The sequence below is a fragment of the Cavia porcellus genome, unplaced genomic scaffold (assembly GCF_034190915.1).
Source record: "Cavia porcellus strain 051 isolate PalLab524CR breed Dunkin Hartley unplaced genomic scaffold, mCavPor4.1 scaffold_27, whole genome shotgun sequence".
In the NCBI taxonomy this organism is placed as follows: Eukaryota; Metazoa; Chordata; class Mammalia; order Rodentia; family Caviidae; genus Cavia; species Cavia porcellus.
The window spans coordinates 37,024,208-37,043,604 of NW_026947510.1; positions in this window are offsets into that span (position 1 = coordinate 37,024,208).

Below are 19,397 nucleotides of genomic sequence, written 5' to 3' on the forward strand. Positions count from 1 at the left end.
TGAGGCTGCCAAGATTATCAGGTATGGGTCACTGCAACCTGGTTGTAGTCCTTGGAATGATTTGCTGTAGTCTCCCTGGTTGTGTGAAGGGCTTTTATGTATCCTGAAAAAGTATAAACAAAGTGAGACGACAAAATTTATCTGTCGGTCTTGACCAGGGTTGTCTGAGAAATTGGTGAATAAGAAAGGAAGGGGGTGGTTTATATCACTGAGGAGAGGTTTGCTAGCGATAACAGGTGTAAGCTGTTGAGGCCTCGGTGTCTGGGTCAGCCTGTATAAACACAAGAGAATAAAAAGCATTTTAAGATTTAGAACTGTAGAGTGAGTGGTGGAGGGAAGATTTGGCACCACTGGGAGGACTGGGAAGAAGCAGTCTAGAACCTGCACAAAATAGGCCCTGTTTGTAAATGGCATAGGTTGACCCTCAATATCCCCTAGAGGTTGAGGACTTACTATAGAGGCCTGAAAACTCAGGAAGAACTCTGTACATATGGCCTCTATGTCCACAAGTATAGAGAATATCTTACCTGAGACTTTTAGTGGGACTTGGACTCTGAGACGGACACCCATAAAGGGGGCTGTTGGTGGCCCTAAGCCCTGTCAGTCTTCAGCAGCAAGTTTAAGCAGATCTGTCAGTGATGAATCTGGCAGGTTTGGCATTTCCTGTGAGGGCTGGAAGTTAGGATGGCTCACCCACTCTCTGGTGGCTAGTACAGTCCAGTAGCCCTGGGGTAAGGTCCCAAAGGAACACCAGGATAGGGGACTTTCTTGCCCAATATCTTCTGCTGCATTTGAGGCATGGTCCATGGTTGGGGCCCAGGCAGCTCCACCTTGTGTTGGTTTACCTGTCTCAGAACTCCAAATGTCACCAGTGTTATTATCTCTGTTGTTAAAAACATGAAAAGCCATATTAAGAAGGTCTCTATGGAGTTTTAAGGTCAAGTTTTGCCTTTTTGTTTGGGATTTGGTGTACAGTAGAAGCTATCTATAGAATTAAGTAAGTATGCAGGAGTCAAATATAATCAACAAGGTATTTATGACTTTTAGTAATGACTTCCCATAAGGAGGACAAGGTCCCGGGAATTTTAGGAACTGACGTGTTATTTATGTCATATATAAGTATCTCTTTATGTTGGTAAAATGTCTAATGCCATCTGATTTTTGGAGGATGGCCTGTTTCATTAATTTTTATCTTTTTATTTAGGAGAGAAATTAGCTACAGTGTTATTTAATATCAGTTGAATATAGTTAATTATGGCTCAGTGGAGGGCTGAGCCAGGGCAGGTGGACAGGCTAGGAAAGGCTTAAGCCTGGCTTATGCCCCAGTGTTGGTCTTGTTTTTTTGTATCATATAACCTTTTTTTTGGAAAAGATCTAGTGGTTTCCAGCAAAAGGAATTTATAATTATTTTTTAATTTTACCATCAGATCAGAAACTATGAATTGTCTTAGTCATATGAACTTTAGTTGAGGTATCTCATATAACACTATGGAGATTAATGAAGGCTTTAATTGATAAACAAGGCTGGTAAAATTATCAGATGGCCACTTCCCCGTTTATCAGCCAAAGTCTTGTCTATTGTCAGCTTATTTGTGGACCAAGAAATAGGATCTCTGAGCGAAGCTGCAGAGCTGCTGGTTATCTGTGTTTGTGGTCAGAGCAGCACTTGCGCTTGAGGGGTGGGGACTGGTCTGGCATGCAGGGAGAACATGCCCAGCATGGGGGTGGCGCATGCAGAATGAAGGCGGGGTGAGCCTCGGGACATAGCATGCAGGGCGGATTGGAACTGCCCCAGAAACATGCTCAAGGCGGGGGTGGTGTAAGCTGAGTGTGCTGGGCGGGCGGCGGGCGTGCAGTGCATGGGGGGTGGGGCTGGGACACGGAACTGGGACACAGAGTGCCAGGACTCTGCATGCTGGGATGCTGCATGGGGCTGGGGCACCACATGAAGCTGGAACTGCTCGTTGGGCACATGGAGTAGGGCGCAGCATTAGAGCCGACCCAGGGCAGACCTGGAGGGCGGCATGAGAGCTGAGATACCATGCAGAGGTGGGGCGCAGTGTGAAAGCTTAAAGCAGCCCATGAAAGCTTAAAGCAGCCCACACATATCTCTCAACACTGTTTGGGTGCGCCTTCCATCTCGGTGGGAAATGGGTCAGTGTGCACAGCGGGGGGTAGGGGAAGCAGAGGCAAGAAAACAAAGGGGACACTGACGGGAAAGGACACACATTCTCAAAACAAAGGCTTAAAGATAGAGAGTTTGCAAACTTATCATCAGTGTGACAAGCTATACATCATTTTTTTTTTAATTTAAGAATACTCAGATTGGAAATCAAGCATTGCAAAGGTGTGGTCTTTTGGGAAGTAGAAGAGATTTTTTTTTTTTATGGCTAAATCTCAGGCAAGAAATGGACCGTGGTCCAAAGGTTGAGCCATCACCAATCCTTTGCAATGAATGGCAGTTATGGTTCCAAATCTCATATTTCTCAGTCATCACCGAGATCCACGAGTGGATTTCTCGTGTGTTTTAGTAATAGCTCTGCCCATGACAACTTAAAAAGCTCTGAAGGGGGGGCTGGGGATTTAGCTCAGCGGCATAAGCACCTGCCTTGAAAGCAGGCAGTCGTGAGTTCGATCCCCGGTACCGATAAAAAACGAAAAAGACAAAAAAAAAAAAAAAAAAAAAAAAAGCTCTGAAGGACATGAGAGCTCCTCAGTGTGAACCCAGGTTGGTCCAGAAAAACTCTGCCTTGGGCTGTCTAAGGACGTGAGAGCATCACACAAATCCACAGAAAGGGGCGGGGGGGGGGAACTCACGTGGAGCCTGGCCCAATGCTGAAGAATTCTCCGAAGCTTACTCACCTGTGATAAATTGGGCCAGTATTATTTGCAAGTGAGTAGCAACAAGTTTACAGCTCCAGAGTGTAGAAGTGAGGAATTAATGCAGGATGTAGTCGGGTCCTGGTCCTGAATGGCAGGGGACTCAAACTGGGAGGATCCCAGGAGTCTCTCATCTGCCATTTCCAGCCAGGGAACCATATGATAGAACTGTGGGGTGTGGCAGCTGAAAAGATAAGAAGTGTGAAATATAAATGACCTTTATTTTAAGAATGCGGGGAGAGACCCCCAACACCCTGGGTCATGGCATCTCTCCCCAGGGTCAGCAATCTCTCCGTGGGACACATGGAGTGGGGGCATACATGTAGCTTAGGTTGAGGGTGGTGCCTGAGGGGGCATTGGGGATGCACAGGTATCTCACTGGCACCAGGGGCAAATTCCTAGGGGTGGGGAAGATAGGGCCACAGGAAAATTCCTAGGGGTGGGGGAGATTGAGCTCCTTGGTTTTTGCCTGAGGCTTTTCCAGCTACAGTGTCCTGTCTGGGCCAAAACTCTTTCAAATAGAACCCAACAAAACAAAAGAGAATAAAGCTAATCAAAGCAAAGCAGTGAAAGTGGTACAGACCTTCAAAACAGGATAACAGGAAATCAGCAATAGCTACCATAATATATCTTGCTGTCCTCACACTAGTTGTCCATACCATCAGACATAGCAAAATCAAACAAAACAAAACAGGATAAAGCCAATGAAAACATAATATTGAATAAAACAAAACAATAAAATGGAACAAAACATTGAATTTCTTTTTTTCTTTTCTTTTCTTTTTTTTTTTTTTTTTTTTTTTTTTTTTTGTCTTTTTCCTTTTTTATCGGTACTGGGGATTGAACTCATGACTGTCTGCTTGCAAGGCAGGCGCTTATGCCACTGAGCTAAAGCCCCAGCCCCTAAAACATTGCATTTCAAAAACAAGACAGGAGGAAATCCCCCACAGTTGCCACAGTACACACTGCCATCCTCCAGGTAGATGCTGAGACCACCAGTCCCAGACCTGCAGAGTCAACCTAACAATACATGCCACCCTGAGTCCTCCACATCAGCAGGGGCAGCAGAGAGGATGGATAGGTGATGGATGGATGCCCTTCTGGTTTTTCAGCCCAAATACCAGCTGGTTCACAGAAAGGTATAGTTTCTCTTCTAGATAAGGCCATTACTAATCAGCATAGTGAGACTTTCTTTCTTTCTTTCTCCCTGTTTCTCTCTCTCTCTTTCTCTCTCTCTCTGTCTCTCTCTCTAAAAGATTTACATATTTTCCAAAACTTGAATGTGTACTGAAAGAAGGTATATGTCCCTTCTTGAACTATTTTTGTCCTTTCTACCCAGTTCTTACCCTTGGCCTTTATTATACAGGGCCATTAGTGTCTGAGTTTTCTTCCCATTTTTCCTTTTGCTCAAATGAATACATAAATATATTTTAATTTATCTTTTCTCACTCAAAAGGAATAACATATTTATATTTTCCTAATCACAGAATTTAAAAGCTAAATCAAACCTTACTACTCTATTTCTACAGTTAATATTTTCTCAGTTTGATTTTCTTTTAGACATTGGATCAGCAACAGTTCTTCGCAGAGGAAGAACTAAAAGAGTTTGAAAATATTATTGCTTTAGAAGAAAATGAGCTTAAGAAGAAGGCAGAGGAGCTCCAGAAACAGAAAGAAGAGCTGAAGCATCAGCATCACCAGCTGGAGGCTCAGAAGCAGGAGTATCATCAGGTGGTAATTTATAAAAGGACTATGATACTAAAATGCTTGTTAAAGTCTTGCAGAATTTCCACCGAAATGGAGAGGAAATTTTCAAGGAAACAGGAGGATTTTAATAGGTGTGCAGATGAAGACTCTAAGAGTCCCAAAGTAGGCTGAACTCTGGACCAGAGAAGAGGCCCCTTTACACAGCATGTGGAGCCAGGCAGGCAGAGATACAGAAGGGACACAGAGGCAGTTACCCTAGCACCCCATCTTATGTCAGGCTTCACAGGGGAGCACCTTGTGCATCCTGGGGTGTCAGCATGCTGTAAGCTTATTTACAGCCCAGATGATCACTTTCCCCTGAGAGAACTGCTTGAAGTGGTTCTCATCAGTGAGAAGGCACAGGACCACATTCCTGAGGGACAGTAGCCTCAGCTGCCACTTGCCTATTGTTGGAGATTTTTTCATTTTTTAACTTTTTCTTAGCTTTTTGAGACAGGGTCTCACTGTGCAGATTAGGCTGGCCTCAAAATCAAAGTGATCCTCCTGCCTCGGCCTACTGACCTAGCACTGTTAACATTTTTTTGGGAGCAGCTTCTGAGTTGTGGTTAACACAATGGCAGACATCTGGAGTTTTTTTTTTTTAAGTTATACACCATCATCTTAGAAATAGTTGTTCAAGTTACAAAATTAAAGTACACAAAGTGATATGCAAATAATGACACTGCAAACAGTTCTTCTGCTCAATGACCCAACAAGAACTTAGTAATATGGTTATCAGTCCTACACACTTGTTTTTATCTTAAAGAGGGTAAGATTAAACATAATAAAACAGAACAAAATAGTTTATAGGGAAACAATTTAAAGAAACACAGATTTCAAAGCAAGTCCACTGGAGATCTTCACTGTCTATCTTATTGTGTCTAGCTTTCTTCCAAATAGGTGTCCCCATCTTCACACACATTGAATATATACTGAACATTATAGAACTAATCAAATCATTACAGGATGATGAAGGCCTTTTAGGTCTTCAAGAATTGATTTTGGGGAAGTCAATAATAACTACCATAATGTTTCTCAGTTTCGTCATAGTAGCTGTCTTTATCTTTACATATGCTGAAATTGAACATAAGAGACTAGACTAATATCACTCTGAACAGTGAATGATACTATTATTAGATTTTATATCATAATGTGACAGAATTAGCATTGAGTTTCTTAGTATCTCTTCTTTTTCAGAGTATCTATTCATTACATCGTGTATTATATAATCTGCTCCCGTAAAGTTTAGAAATTCTTCCCATGTGTGAATCTCCACATGTATATCTATCCTTTCTATATTATAGGGAAAAACAGATCAAAACAAGACAACAAAATAAATTCCTAGAAAAACATGAAATGAAAAAGACATAGGGCCACAATATTAGGTGATCTACAGTAGTTACTATGCTTTCTCTTGTTATTTTCAATAGAATTGTCTACATCATCAGACATAATTGAACGTAACATTACATAGCTATTTTAATAAAAATACAACTTTGAAGACATTGTAGGACTTGAAAGCAGTTAATATTCAAAACCAGAATGGATATCTTTTACATCTTGTCATCTTCAGAGTAGTTGCCTCTACTCTTAAACTTGATACTGTCAAGCATACTAAATTCAAATAGAATCAATCAAGGCCAAACAGTGGTCTAACAAACCAGCTTCAAATAAGATCAGTCATAGTAAGACAATGTAAGTAATAAAGGGTTTCAGTGTAAGTTAATAGGAAATTAAGGATAGCAGGTATAACCTGCTATTTTTTGGTTAGCTCTCTCTGCCCTCAAATCTAATATGAGTGATAGACCAGAACAAAATATAATACAATTAAACAGAGTGATAAAGACTATTGTGACTTAAATCCTAATACCCTATTAACAATGTCCTCTGCCTTCCTTTTTTAGACAATACCTCCCTTTTCCCTTTCTCAGGGTGCTTTGTAAATTTCGGGTCCTACTATCTCTTTTAGTTTTTAGGTTAGGGGGCCAACCTGTTATCTATCTGAGTGTTGTTAAACCTTTTACCCCTGAGCCTGATCTTGAGCTGTACTCCTTTACTTACTAAAGACACAAGGTTGTCCTTCCTTCCAGCTGTGTAGTTCTACACTGCACAAAAGTGTCATAGCTTTCTAATCTATCTGTTGCTGCTGGACAAGTTGTCCCTATTTCTCTCTGGTTTCCTGTCACATATACCATTGTTTTCTCATCTTTGACTCTCAGTTTATTAACTCTCTTTCAGGTTGAATGTATTTCCTATTCAGAGCATCTTGATGGATCCTGCCTCCTAATCTACTCTGCCTGTGTTTCTTTTTTGTTAGTGTATCAAGGCTATCTATATTAAAGATTATAGTTTTTAGTTTCCTGGTAATGGTAATCTCTTTGGATCTGTTTTGTGTATTCTAGGTTTTGTTTATATTCTTGATCAAAGGTTTCTCTTCCTTTTCTGAGTTCCTCCATTCTTCCATCTGTGTTCTCTTGGAAGGGGCTTATCATTTCTTTAATTAATCTTTGTATATCTTGGGATCAGAAGTACAGTTTTAAATTCACCTATGTGGTCATGAAGGTATTTCTTTATGTCCACTGATACTGTATCTAATATTGCATGATCACTGCTCTGCTTCTCTTCTGTATTTACCTCTCCTGGGCTTATTTTTCCAGGGTCAGCAGCTGGAGGGTTTTTTTTTTTATTTCTGTCTCTGTCATGTTTCTGGTTTCTTTCAGACGGGTGTGTCTGGGGGATCTCTGACCTTCTCCATATTGCTTAGGATCTTTCCAAAGCATGCTGATTGAGGTTTTGCTGCCCTCTCCAATTTGCTGTTATCTGAGGTATCTTAAACTCCCTCCCAGGGGCTCGGGATGGTGCGGGGGCACTCATCCCAGGCCACCCAGTCCAGATTTCAGGGCGCAGGCAGACAGGTCCAATTTCCCAAAGCAGATCAAGCATGACAGGAAATTGGAAAGTTCTGGCTCTATATTTTTTTATTATTGTCTGAAGAGGTGTTTTCAGAAGCAGATTCTCTGAGTTTTGTTCATGGCAGCAGTTCCATGGGGCTCCGGCCACGTGGGCCTGGTAGCGGTGAAGACACACTCACTCACCCAGGGACCTCGGGGGTGCTCTAGTGGCAGGGGCCCACTCAGAGCCATCGCGGCAGGCTCAGGTCCTCATGTGAGCAGTGAGGGCGAAGGCGGAGATGTGTCCCAGCAGGTCCAGTCCCACACCCACGATGTTGCAACACGCCCTCCTCCTTGCACCCTCCGGGATGCGGCTCAGATCCTGGGAGGCAGTGGAGGTGGCAGTGGTGGCAGCAGTGGTGGTGGCGATGATGGCGGGGGTAGGGGCAGCCAGTGGGTGCTGAGTTGCTCTGCTCCTCCAGCGGGCCCACGGCGACAGAGTCTGAGGCGGCGGCTGGAGCGCAGAGGTGCGGGGATGGCCTGTCTCACCACCAGCCCAGAGGGCTGCATGGTGGTGCAGCCAGCCAGGACTGTATGTTTGATTGATTTTTCTCACCTTAGTTTCTTCTTAGGATGAAAGAATTCCTCTCCCTCTGTTCGGGGCTCCCCACACTGTATTATGTTGAATTCTAATTTGACTATCTCAGGGAGCCTCTGTAGCTGGCTGTTATCTATCTGCCATCTTTGCTCCACCCCGTCTCTGCCTCTTCTTTTCATGCAATGTAAAGAACTGCTACATCATGCATGAATTTCTGTCCAGAGGATGGTACACCTAATAAATCATTTACCCAGATTTTGCAAGGCCCTATAGAGACTTGCACAGTTTATAGCTAGACTACAAGAAGCAATACGTAGACAAATCTCTCATGAAGAGGCCACTAAAATTATTCTTTGTCAATTAGCATATGACAATGCTAAAGAAGACTGCAAAAGAGCCTTGACATCAGTCCTACACATTAAAGACTTATCCACTTATATTCAAATATGCCAAAATGTTGGATCTTCCACTCATACTTAAGTACTTACAGCACAGGCTGTATCCCAACACTTTGCTGGTACATTAAATGTAATTAAATATTTTAATTATGACAAAAGAAAACATATTAGACAAAACTATGCAGCATCTCTAAAGGCACCAGTCCCTTGAACTACTCAGGCTGTGCCTAATCTGTGTCCATGTTGTATGAAAGGGTTTCACTGGAAAAAACATTGTAAATCTAGGTTTCATAAAAATGGCACACTCTTGCAGAAAAAGAAACCGTGTGCCCAAATCAAATACCTCAATAAGAGTAAGAGACCTCTGAGCCTATATTCCAATAATTCAAAATCAATTAAGATAGTTTTTTCCAGTCTTAATCAGATTAGCAACAATCTCTCTACGTCCCTAGTCCCTAGTTTCCATGGTCCATGGAACCAATCAGCATGCAAAATTAGATTTATCTGGGGATCCTTTCATTTGTTCTTTAAGAGTAAAAAGGCCAATTTTGAGTTCCATGAAAATTGCCACTCCTGCCTTTAACCCTGTACATAACCTGTTAAAAACAAGCCTTTAAGCAATAAAGCTTGTTTTTCCCAGAGTATATCACCTCATACAAGTACTCATAAATTAATTGACAAATCTCACTGCATTGCTGGATATGAGAACTAATGTCACTCTAGTAAACAGCCAATCATAGATGCATACTTGGTTGCTTAGACCCGCCTCCCAAGCCTTGCTAGGTTCAGGCTCTCCTCGGTTACTGCTGCTACCTTATGTCAGCCATGACAGACAGATAGGCATAGTAACATCACTTGTTGCACCCTCAGTTAACCAACATAAAGCTAAAGTTAGGTTTATGATAAGAATTTTTGGTACTTCTATGCAAAAAAGTTTAGAGATCTCATTAACATCATTAAATAAACATCACCAATGTGACCAATTCAAGCCTACACTATTACTATTACAAGAAATTTTAAGAGTGCTCCAGGATATATTCATTAAAACTGCTCCATTCCTTAGTGATTCTATTAATCCCTCCAATTCATTGCCATTTGGTGATTATAATACAGACGCTCTAGTAAATCTGGCTTCCATTTTTAATAATTTAAGACAAACCTATAAATTTTTTCATTATATTTCTAAACCTTAATTAAAGACATTTAGAATTATTATAACAGAGGCTGGACAAATTTTGTTATCGTATTTTGCCTGTAAACATATTTCTGGTCCTGTTTCTCAACAGAGTTATAATCACAGAGATTTTACAGCTAATCTGTTATACTTCATAAATAATAACAAGCTTAAATGTATTCATGTTTCTATAGATAGCTTCCATGCTACCTGTCATTCAGATAAACATAATAACCATATCATACATCACTGTGTATCAGCTTTTACTAACTTAAGGGTATCACTAACAATAAAATCTAATATTGGTCCGACTTATATTAGCAAACTTTTTCAGTATTTTCCTGATAACTGGAATATGAAGCCTTTCACAAAGATACCCTATAATCGCAAAAGTCAGACAATAATTGAGTGTCCTTGTTTTAAATTAAAAGGTCAATTAATCAAACAAAAGCAAAGGGGAATAGAGGCTCAGAACTCAAACTCTCCTCAAATTTATTTAAATTTTGCTACATATGTTTTAAATTTTCTGAACCCTATCTCTGATTCTGATTTGCTGCCAGCTATGATATGTTGGAGACAAAAATCTGACCGTTCACTGAAGAGAGAAGGTCTCTTGCACCCTGTAGCTTGGCATAACCTCGAAACAGGTGTTTGGAATGGTCTGGTATCATTTTTAAGTTGGGGCCAAAAGTATTCTTATATTTCCACAGATTATTGGCAGACATTAAGACCGTCAGAGCCATCAGAATTCCAGAACTGCTTCAGAAAGTGCCAAAAACAATGGGATAAGTGTATTCAAAGCAAGAGGGAATATTTGAGCAGGATTAAGGCCAATGTGTCTTTTACTGAAATATTTTATATAAATATATGTATATATAAATAGTTCAATCACACTGTGTATAAACACACATCTGTAATTGTTTCTGCATATGTATATATAGTCAGCCCTCCATCTGCACATTCAACCAACCACAGATCAAAAACATTCAGAAAAAAATTGGGTATGTACATGTACAAGGGAGAGAAAAAAGGGTTCGGGGAGGGAAGGGGCATGGTGAAAAAAAAAGAATCAAGATATATTCCCCAAGATGAATGTGATCAATATGAAAGACAAATATGTACTAATAAAAAAAAATGTTTAAGACAATGATGAACAGTGATGATAAAAATGCTAATAAGGCTGGCACAAATTTATGCATCTCAATCTCATTCAGATTCAACAAATATGTGTTGATAAAATAATATCTGACAGCAATATTAGTTTCTTTATTGTTCATAACATCTGTGGCAATAGCCATTTTTAAATGCCATTGTCTAAATGATGAAACAATGTCAGTGATGTTAAGTAATCTATATTAATAATACAAGATATGAAGTGAGAATTAAAATGGATCTCTTGCATTCAAGCCCAGTTCTTGCCAGCACACTCTACTGGAGGGCATGTTTCCTAACCCTTAAGGCAGAAGGTAGAGACCCTCACAGCCATCCTGAAGCCCTGGAACAGTTCACTCTGTCCCTGTTAGAGCTAGTCTCTTAGTCTTGCCCTTATATTACTTAGTTTTCCTTTTTCAGCCACCAAAGAATCTAGCAGGACACAGCTCTATTATCTTAGCAGAATCAAATGTTCCTGCTGTCTCTCACTTAACCAGAAAAAAGCCCAGGAGACAAACACTGGTTGAAGGAAAGTGTTTTATTCAAAGCCTGCCCTGAAGAGCACAGGAGACTTGCCATCTCAAATTTCCACTTCAGGGCATTTCAGGAAGGGTCTTTACAGGAGAAAAGAGAGTCCTGTGAGGCTGTAGGAAGGAAATCCACTTGCTGGGTGGAGTCTTCCTCAGCCAGAGGTGTGTCTTCTTTCCTCTTCTCCCTTAAGAATACTGCAATGGATTCCAGAAGAACATGGCAGATAGATAGCAGCAGCCTCTGAGGCTCTCGGAGAAACCGCATTTGAAATCTAGGAAGGGTGCTGGACAGGAAGTCCCAGGCAAGGGGGGATATTCTTTGCTGACCCAGGAATGAACCAAATTAAGAGAAACCATCTGGAAACACAATCCTGGTGAGACAGCAGGCACAGATAAGGTCTCAGCATGGAAGCTGGACCCATGCCACTGGAAACTGCGCTTTGAATTACCTGCAGCCGCTGTTGCATCCGGGTCAGCACAGCAGGGAGAGAGGTGCAAAAGCTTGGAGAGTGGAAAGCATTGAAAGGAGTTGGGAGCAGGACTGGCCGGGTGCCCTGCATTGACCTGTGGTGAGTAAGCAAATTGGGATCCTTCTCTATGTAAGGATGTCCTTACATCCTTACATACTTCGCTTCAGTGAAGGACATACTTGAACCAGGAAGACTTCCCGGAATGAGAAGCTGCAGTGACTTCAGTCACATATCCCCCTCTCAAGTGGGATTGGTAGGGAGTGCCTCGCCTGTGAGACGCTGCTGGCTGAGACTCAATAGGCTAGCCCAACTCAGGTCCCAGTGCCTGAAGGTGCACCCTAGAGGTGAAGCCTTGACCTGGAGGGGCGGGCCCAGCAGAGGCTACCCAAGTCTGTGTCTCCCTAGTACACTGCAATGGGCGGGAACACCTAGCCGGCCCAATTCAAATAGACTGTGGCTGACAGGGAAGGAAGCTGGGCCTCCTATGCAAGCTTAAATATAAGGAACAAAGAATATGGGAAGAGGGAGCAACAAGAAAGGGTCCTCAGCCCCCAATCCTGAGAAACACGCAATAGCACACATGGCACCAATAGATATAAAGCGCTATCTCCAGAGCCTCATAGACGAGTTCAGGAATGAAGTTATTAATGACCTGAAGCTAGACATAAGCAGAATAGTCAGAGAAATGCTAAGCACCACCCAAGAAAAAACAGATGGTGGAATGGAAGAACAGAAAAAAAGGGGAGAATTGTTTGATGGAGAAGATAGAGAATGCATGAAGCAGGTTCAAAGAGATTACCAGGAAACTAAAAACACAATCGAAAACTGGCATAACAGCTTGAAAGAAACTAAGGACAGATTATCTGAACTGGAGGGCAGATCTGTAATATGGGAGCATGAAATGAAAAACTTCTTAAAAATAACAAAAAAAACAAACAGCAACAATACAAAAACTAGAAGATGACAAGAGGATCTATAACTTAAGAATTAAGAACATAAGAGAAGAAGTGGGGACACAAACAAATGGACTACAAAAGCTATTCACAGAAATAATCCAAAAGAATTTCCCTAATTTGGCAAATGGTAAAGATACTCAGATATATGAGGCATACAGGACACTAGCCACCTACAACCCAAACAGAGCTACACCCAGGCATGTAATAATCAAAGTTCCAGAAATCCAATATAAGAACAGAATATTAAAAGCTGTCAGAGACAAGAAACAGATCACTTACAAGGGAATACCCATCAGAATTACAGCAGACTTCTCAGCACAAACCATCAAATCACGAAGAGCATGGGGGGAAATAATTCAAGCTTTGAAACATAATAACCTCCAGCCAAGATTGATATATCCTGCACAACTGTCCCTAGAAATTGATGGAAAAACAAGGTGTTTCCAGGATAAAGAGGAACTAGGGGAATTTGCAACCACTAATTCAACTCTACAGAGAATACTGCAGGATAGTCTAAAAAAAGAAAATACCAAGATTCCAGAAATAGTGGCAGAGAAGCCACAATGAATGGAGCAGAAAACAAAATGAAAAATGACAAACTGACAACAGACAACAGAAAAAGAGCTCAACAGAAATGAGGCAGAGAAGATCGGAAGGTAGGAACAGCAATTTTGGAGAAAACAAGACATCACAATAGCTAGTGCTGATTTAGTATCATCTTGTTTTGAAGTCCCATCAAGCTTTATATTCTTCAGTCTCCATTGGTCTTAAAAGGTGGTATCTTATTGGATTTTATTATATATGATAATATAAGCAAAAACTTTTATAGACAAGGAGTTTATATAGAAACCATTGTTCATTTTCTGTCAATAGGTTCTAAATACCCTGTAATAATGTCATTCTCTTGAATGGTTTTATAGTGTCTGGATATGTTTGGTGCTACAGTATAAGAAGTTATACTCAAAGATTTCAAGGAAAGAGACACTATGGTAACTATTTTTATGTTAGGATATCTTGTGGTGAAACACTGTTTTGCTTAAATGCTTATGCTCTGACCTGTGTTGTTCTGTTGTTATGCCCTCTTTTATCTCAATCCCACTTTTTTTATTATTTACTTTTCTCTTTTTATTCTTTTAATTAAGGGAAAAATAAATTAAAAAACAGCAGGATACATTATAGTAACCTACTTTGATTTCCTATTAACTTGATTTGAAACCCTGTATTGCCCTCACCATCTTGTTTTGACTGACTTTCCTCTATTCTGCTTCGCTTGATAGTGCCAAGATCAAAAGTATAGGCCTAACTGTGAAGACAATAAGAATCATTATGACACCCATTCCGATTGACTATTATTTTCTTTTAAAATCCTGTAATGTCTCCAATGATTTGGTTTTTATTCTTTCCTGACTAGTTCAGTTTTATTATAACTGCCAATTCTTCTTAAAGTAGCAAGAAGCAGTATGGTAACCATTGTTGATCACCTTATATATTTTTTTTACATTATCTATTATGTCCATCCTTTTGATTTGACTCTGTTCTGATATGTCGCATTTGGTTTTACTCTCTTCAAAAAAAGTAATAAGAACTGTGGGAGTAATAAAACCCAAAATGTGTAATTGTCATTCTACAAAAAAAAAAAAAAAAAAGAAAAGAAAGTGTTCTAAAGGTTATAACTGCATATATGTTTAAGTGTATAAGATAGATAACCATATTACTGAGTGTTTTTTGGATCATTGAACAAAACTGTTTGCACTCTCACTGTTTGAAAGTCCACTTTATGTGCTTCAATTTTGTAACTTGAACAACTATTTCTAAGATGAGAATATGTAATCTATTACCTAGTGATTTCTTACTGTTTATTTTTTAAATTTTATATTACTTGTACCCTTTTTCTGTGTTTTTTTTCCTTTTTTTCTCCTTAAATAAATAAAAAAAATAAATTAAAAAAAAAAAAGAATACTGCAATGGACTTCAACATCTTGTGGCTAGTGAACTACACCTATGTAAGGGCTGCTCTTCAGCAAAACACATTTGGGAAGTAAAGAATGCAAGATGGAAGGGAAGAAAGGCAAGGAACTATGTCAAATAAACTCCAGTACAATCACTTGCTACCAGTGCAGCACCACATAACTGTCCCAATTATTGTAATAAATGAAGGAAAAACTTATTTAAAAGCACTGACAAATAACAACAGCAGGAAGTGCAATAAGATAGATGTAGAGTATCCTCTACTCTCCCCAACCCAAACCAGAAAAAATCAGCTTGTCTGAGGGCTGAAGGTCAGCAGAGTGCCAAAGCTTTGGATTTTTGTTATTGTTTTATTTTGTATATTTTGTTTATCTTTAAAGGAATAGCATAATTAGGGAATTCTCTGAGCTACACAGGACAGAGTATTCTTTAAGTGCTTTTCTTCTGGCCCACTAACTGGTATAGAATGTGGATTCATTTTAGCTTATCCCTATAGAGGCACCTAATGCTATCCTTCTGGTTGGGAAACTGTTCACATACCACAGCAAAGGAAGGATATGAAAAGGAGGAAAAGAACTTTCTAAACTTTCCCTGAAAGCTTCGTAAACTTGACATATTCATCATTTCTTCTGCAGTTCAAAAAACAATCTGGAAATGGAGAAATTATTAACTCTACTTGCTAACCTCTTTTTATTAAACTGGGAGTATTGTTCTTTAAATAGAAATTCATCCTGAGGAAAGCACAAATCTTTGCTTCCTACTTAGGCAGTACTGAAGCTAAGAGAGGACAGGTCTGCCCTGCTCCGTTTCCCTGATGAAGTTCCACCTAATCAGTTATTTGACTAAGAGCTGAGATTGTGTGGTACTCTTTGCTTGCTGATGACACTTTAGCAGGTACTTTGATTTTGGCAAAAGCTGAACTAACAGAGATACTCTGTTACACTGATTACTTTCTGTCTCATTGTATCTCTGGCTCAGCACAGTCTGTGCAGCCTGAGGCTGCAGAAGGTAAACAGTTTCTTCCCTTTTCTCAAAGTGTTCACCTCATTTTGTGCTTGCTCAGGAAAAGGAAGCTCTTTCCTGATCTCAGCTTTCCTTTCTGACATTGCTATCACCTCCAGAAGCCTGGAAAACTCCATCCTGGCAGCTGTGATGCTGCTGTAAAAGCCATTATTGTCCACATGAAAACTGAAAGCTTCCCTGCCCTCCGGTCTTGGTCTGGAAGTTAGCACTCAGTAGTTTCATACGGAGTTATACCAACAGTCTTTGGTGAATGTTTTAAAATAGGGTTTCACTAAGTCACTAAGTTCCCCAAGTGGGACTTAAACTTGCTACACTTTCACCTCAGCCTCCCAGAGTGCTAGTAAGCACCTCCATACCCAGCTAAAGCTGAAAGTGTTTTTGTTTTGTTTTGTTTTTATTCTTTTACTTCAAGACTGTAATAAATTGCCTTGCCTCTGTGAGGCTCTGTAACAATGAATTGCAGAGGCTAATTATCTCCACTACTGAAACATCTTAAATTTTCCTCTTAACACGTGTTGCTCTGATGGTGGTCTGCACAGCATTGGCATTGGTAGTCAGACTCCATTTAATTAATAGATCTTTTTGAGTGTCAACAGCAGAGAATAATGGTCTAACTTCTCTAACTTGTTGAAGACATTTACAGACATGAGGAACAGTCATTGTCCCAGGAGTGCATCCTGCTCCCCATCTTTTCTCCCAGATCTCCTGCAGCTGCTCCTTTTCATACCATGGGTAAGGGACAGGGGAGGACATGACACTGCTGATACCACCAAAAGGGGACTGTTAACAGGAGGGAAGAAGAAGGCTGATGTGGAAACTCGATGCTGAGTGTCTCTGCTTTTAGGCTGTGTCCAAGTGTGATTAAATAATACATTGAGTGTTTTAAACTTTTTAATTTATTACAGTAAAAGACATTGCTGTTAATCCCCCTCAAAATGCTTTCCCTTGCTTGGAACACACTCATTGTTCTTGGTGCTTTCTGAAGCAGTTCCAGAAGTCCTCTTTTGTGAGTGTCTTTAGTGAGATGTTGTGGCTGTCTTGGTGTCCTGAACTGATTAAAAATGTTTTCCTGTCATGATCCTTTTGATTTTGGGAAAGAGTCAGAAGACACAACGCCAGATCTAGTGAAAAAGGTGAATGGGGACACCCCATAATATTTTCACAGGTCTACCTTTCCTTTGCTATGACTCATAGCAACAACATCCCCTGTATATTTTTTTAATCACACTGTGGCATAAAGATTCTAATGAAAGAGGACTTCCAGAGCTGTTTCAGAAAATGTCACAAACAATGGTATAAATGTGTTCAAAGCAAGAGGGAATATTTGGGTAGGAGTATGTGTATTTTACTATAATATTTTATACATATCATATATACACACATACCTATAATTATTCATTTTACATCATGTTGCTTTAAGGTCAATATATCCATAGTTTCCATATCTGTAGATTCAACCAACCACAGATCCAAAATATTCAGAAAAAAACTGAGATTGTAATGAATATGTACATGCTTCTTGTACTTCCTTAAATAACACAATACAACAAGAATGTACATAGTATTTGCTTTGTATTGAGTATTTTAAGCAATCCAGGTATGATGAAGTATACAAGAGAATGTGCACAAGGTATAGGTGATACTACACCATTTTATATAAAGACATTGAGCGTCTGCAAATTTTGGGATGCACAGGGGATAACAAAAGACTACTGTATATAGTTACATATGAACTTCTACTGACATTTTGTCTTTGAATCCCATATCATAAAGTCCTGACAGTAAAGCAGCTGGCTTCCATTATCTACCATCCATTTCTTTGTTTGCATATAACTGCTTATTTCATCCTCCATATCAGTATCAGACAGAACAGTTCCATCACTCTAAAAGTCTCCCATGCATTCTCAACTCACCTCCTTCACCATCACTAGCCCCTGGTGTCAGTTTTCCATTCCTGTAATACTGCCTTTTCTAAACTGCCATATGAATATACAATGTGTAGCCTTTGGCATCTGGCTTCTTTCACTTAGCAAAATGTATTTACAAGTTATCCATATTGTTGCATGAATCAATAGCTCATCCTTTTAAAAGTAGTATAATATCTCATAATATGAATGTACCACAGTTTTTTAGGCATGCGGAGTTTTATCAGGCAGAATTTAAAGTACATAGACAAAAGAACAGAATGTGAGCCTCAAGAGAGAAATGCATCATCATCAGGGACTGAAAATACATGTTTCTGGGATACAGACCTATGAAATTTGTGAATCTAAAGGAACTTTGGGTTTGGTTTATAGAAGAGAAACAATGGCCAACCCACAAACTAAATCTAATGGCTCATTTTACAGGTGAAGGGTGGTCCTTTTTAGAGGAAGAAGGCAGGAGCCAGGCTCTCATATTTTTTAAAGTCAGGTTTTGTTGTTTTGTCCTCTACCTTACCGACTAAGCTAATAACGTAAGTGCAATATAGGGAAGACTACCTTTAAGGGATTTGGGGTACAATTGGCCTTGAAGGGAACATGCATAACCAAGGAAGTACTGATATGGATAACCTTGGGTAACTTTGCTTTCTGAAGCTGCTTTCTTCCTAAAAACATAATTTTTACAGTTTTATTTTTCCCTGTCTCCTTTCTACCTATCTTCATTTCTTCTATCCTATTTCATTCCCCACCCCCAATGAGCCTATGATTCCTTCTTTTTAGGGATGCATAGGAGCCAAAGGTTCATTTTCTTATGACTGCTTAAGAGTGGGTGAGGGGGTTAGACACTGACCCTACCTAGCCAGAAATCAAAAGCTTCACCCTGACTGAGCTAAAGGAGGCAAAGGATGGTGAATTTGCTACTTGATGAGACATCATCCTTGATAGTGTGGAAAAGACAAGAACATGGGAGAGTTATTGACTTTTAAATTTCATTTTATTACCATGTTTAACAAGCAAAATTCAGAACTTAAAGATAGAATTTTGGTCAACAGTAGCTCCAAAACATGACAGAATTAGGTAACATTTGACATAATCCTTTTCTACCTTTAATATTAAACTCTATAATATTTATTTTAAGGTACTTACCCAAGCACAACAAGTACAGTTCAAAGGTATACAGAATCCTCTGTGTTTTGTTGATAAGAAATCCAATGCCCTTTCATTTTAATTATAACAATGAATAAGAAATACACAAAATAAAGATATCCATATTTTTTTGACCAGTGGGCCATTAAAGTTCTTACTACAGAACTCAGAACCTGGCATTGGTCTCTAATTTACAAATGTGAAAATTTTTGTAATGACAAATTCCAGATTCCAGACATAAAAGTCCAAACCAGATAACAAGAGCCTTAAGAGGACAGGCTGAGTTGTTGCAACTGAGGTACAAAAACAACTTCATGCTTGTGTTGTTTGACTGACTTTGTAGGCCTGGAATCAGTAGTCTGAGTATCTATTTAGAGGATAATAATACACAATATAGGGGCTGGGGATTTAGCTCAGCAGCATAAGTGCCTGCCTTGCAAGCAGGCAGTCGTGAGTTCGATCCCTGGTACCGATAAAAAGGAAAAAAGACAAAAAAATAAATAAATAAAAATAATACGCAATATAGCAAATATGGGGGCTTTT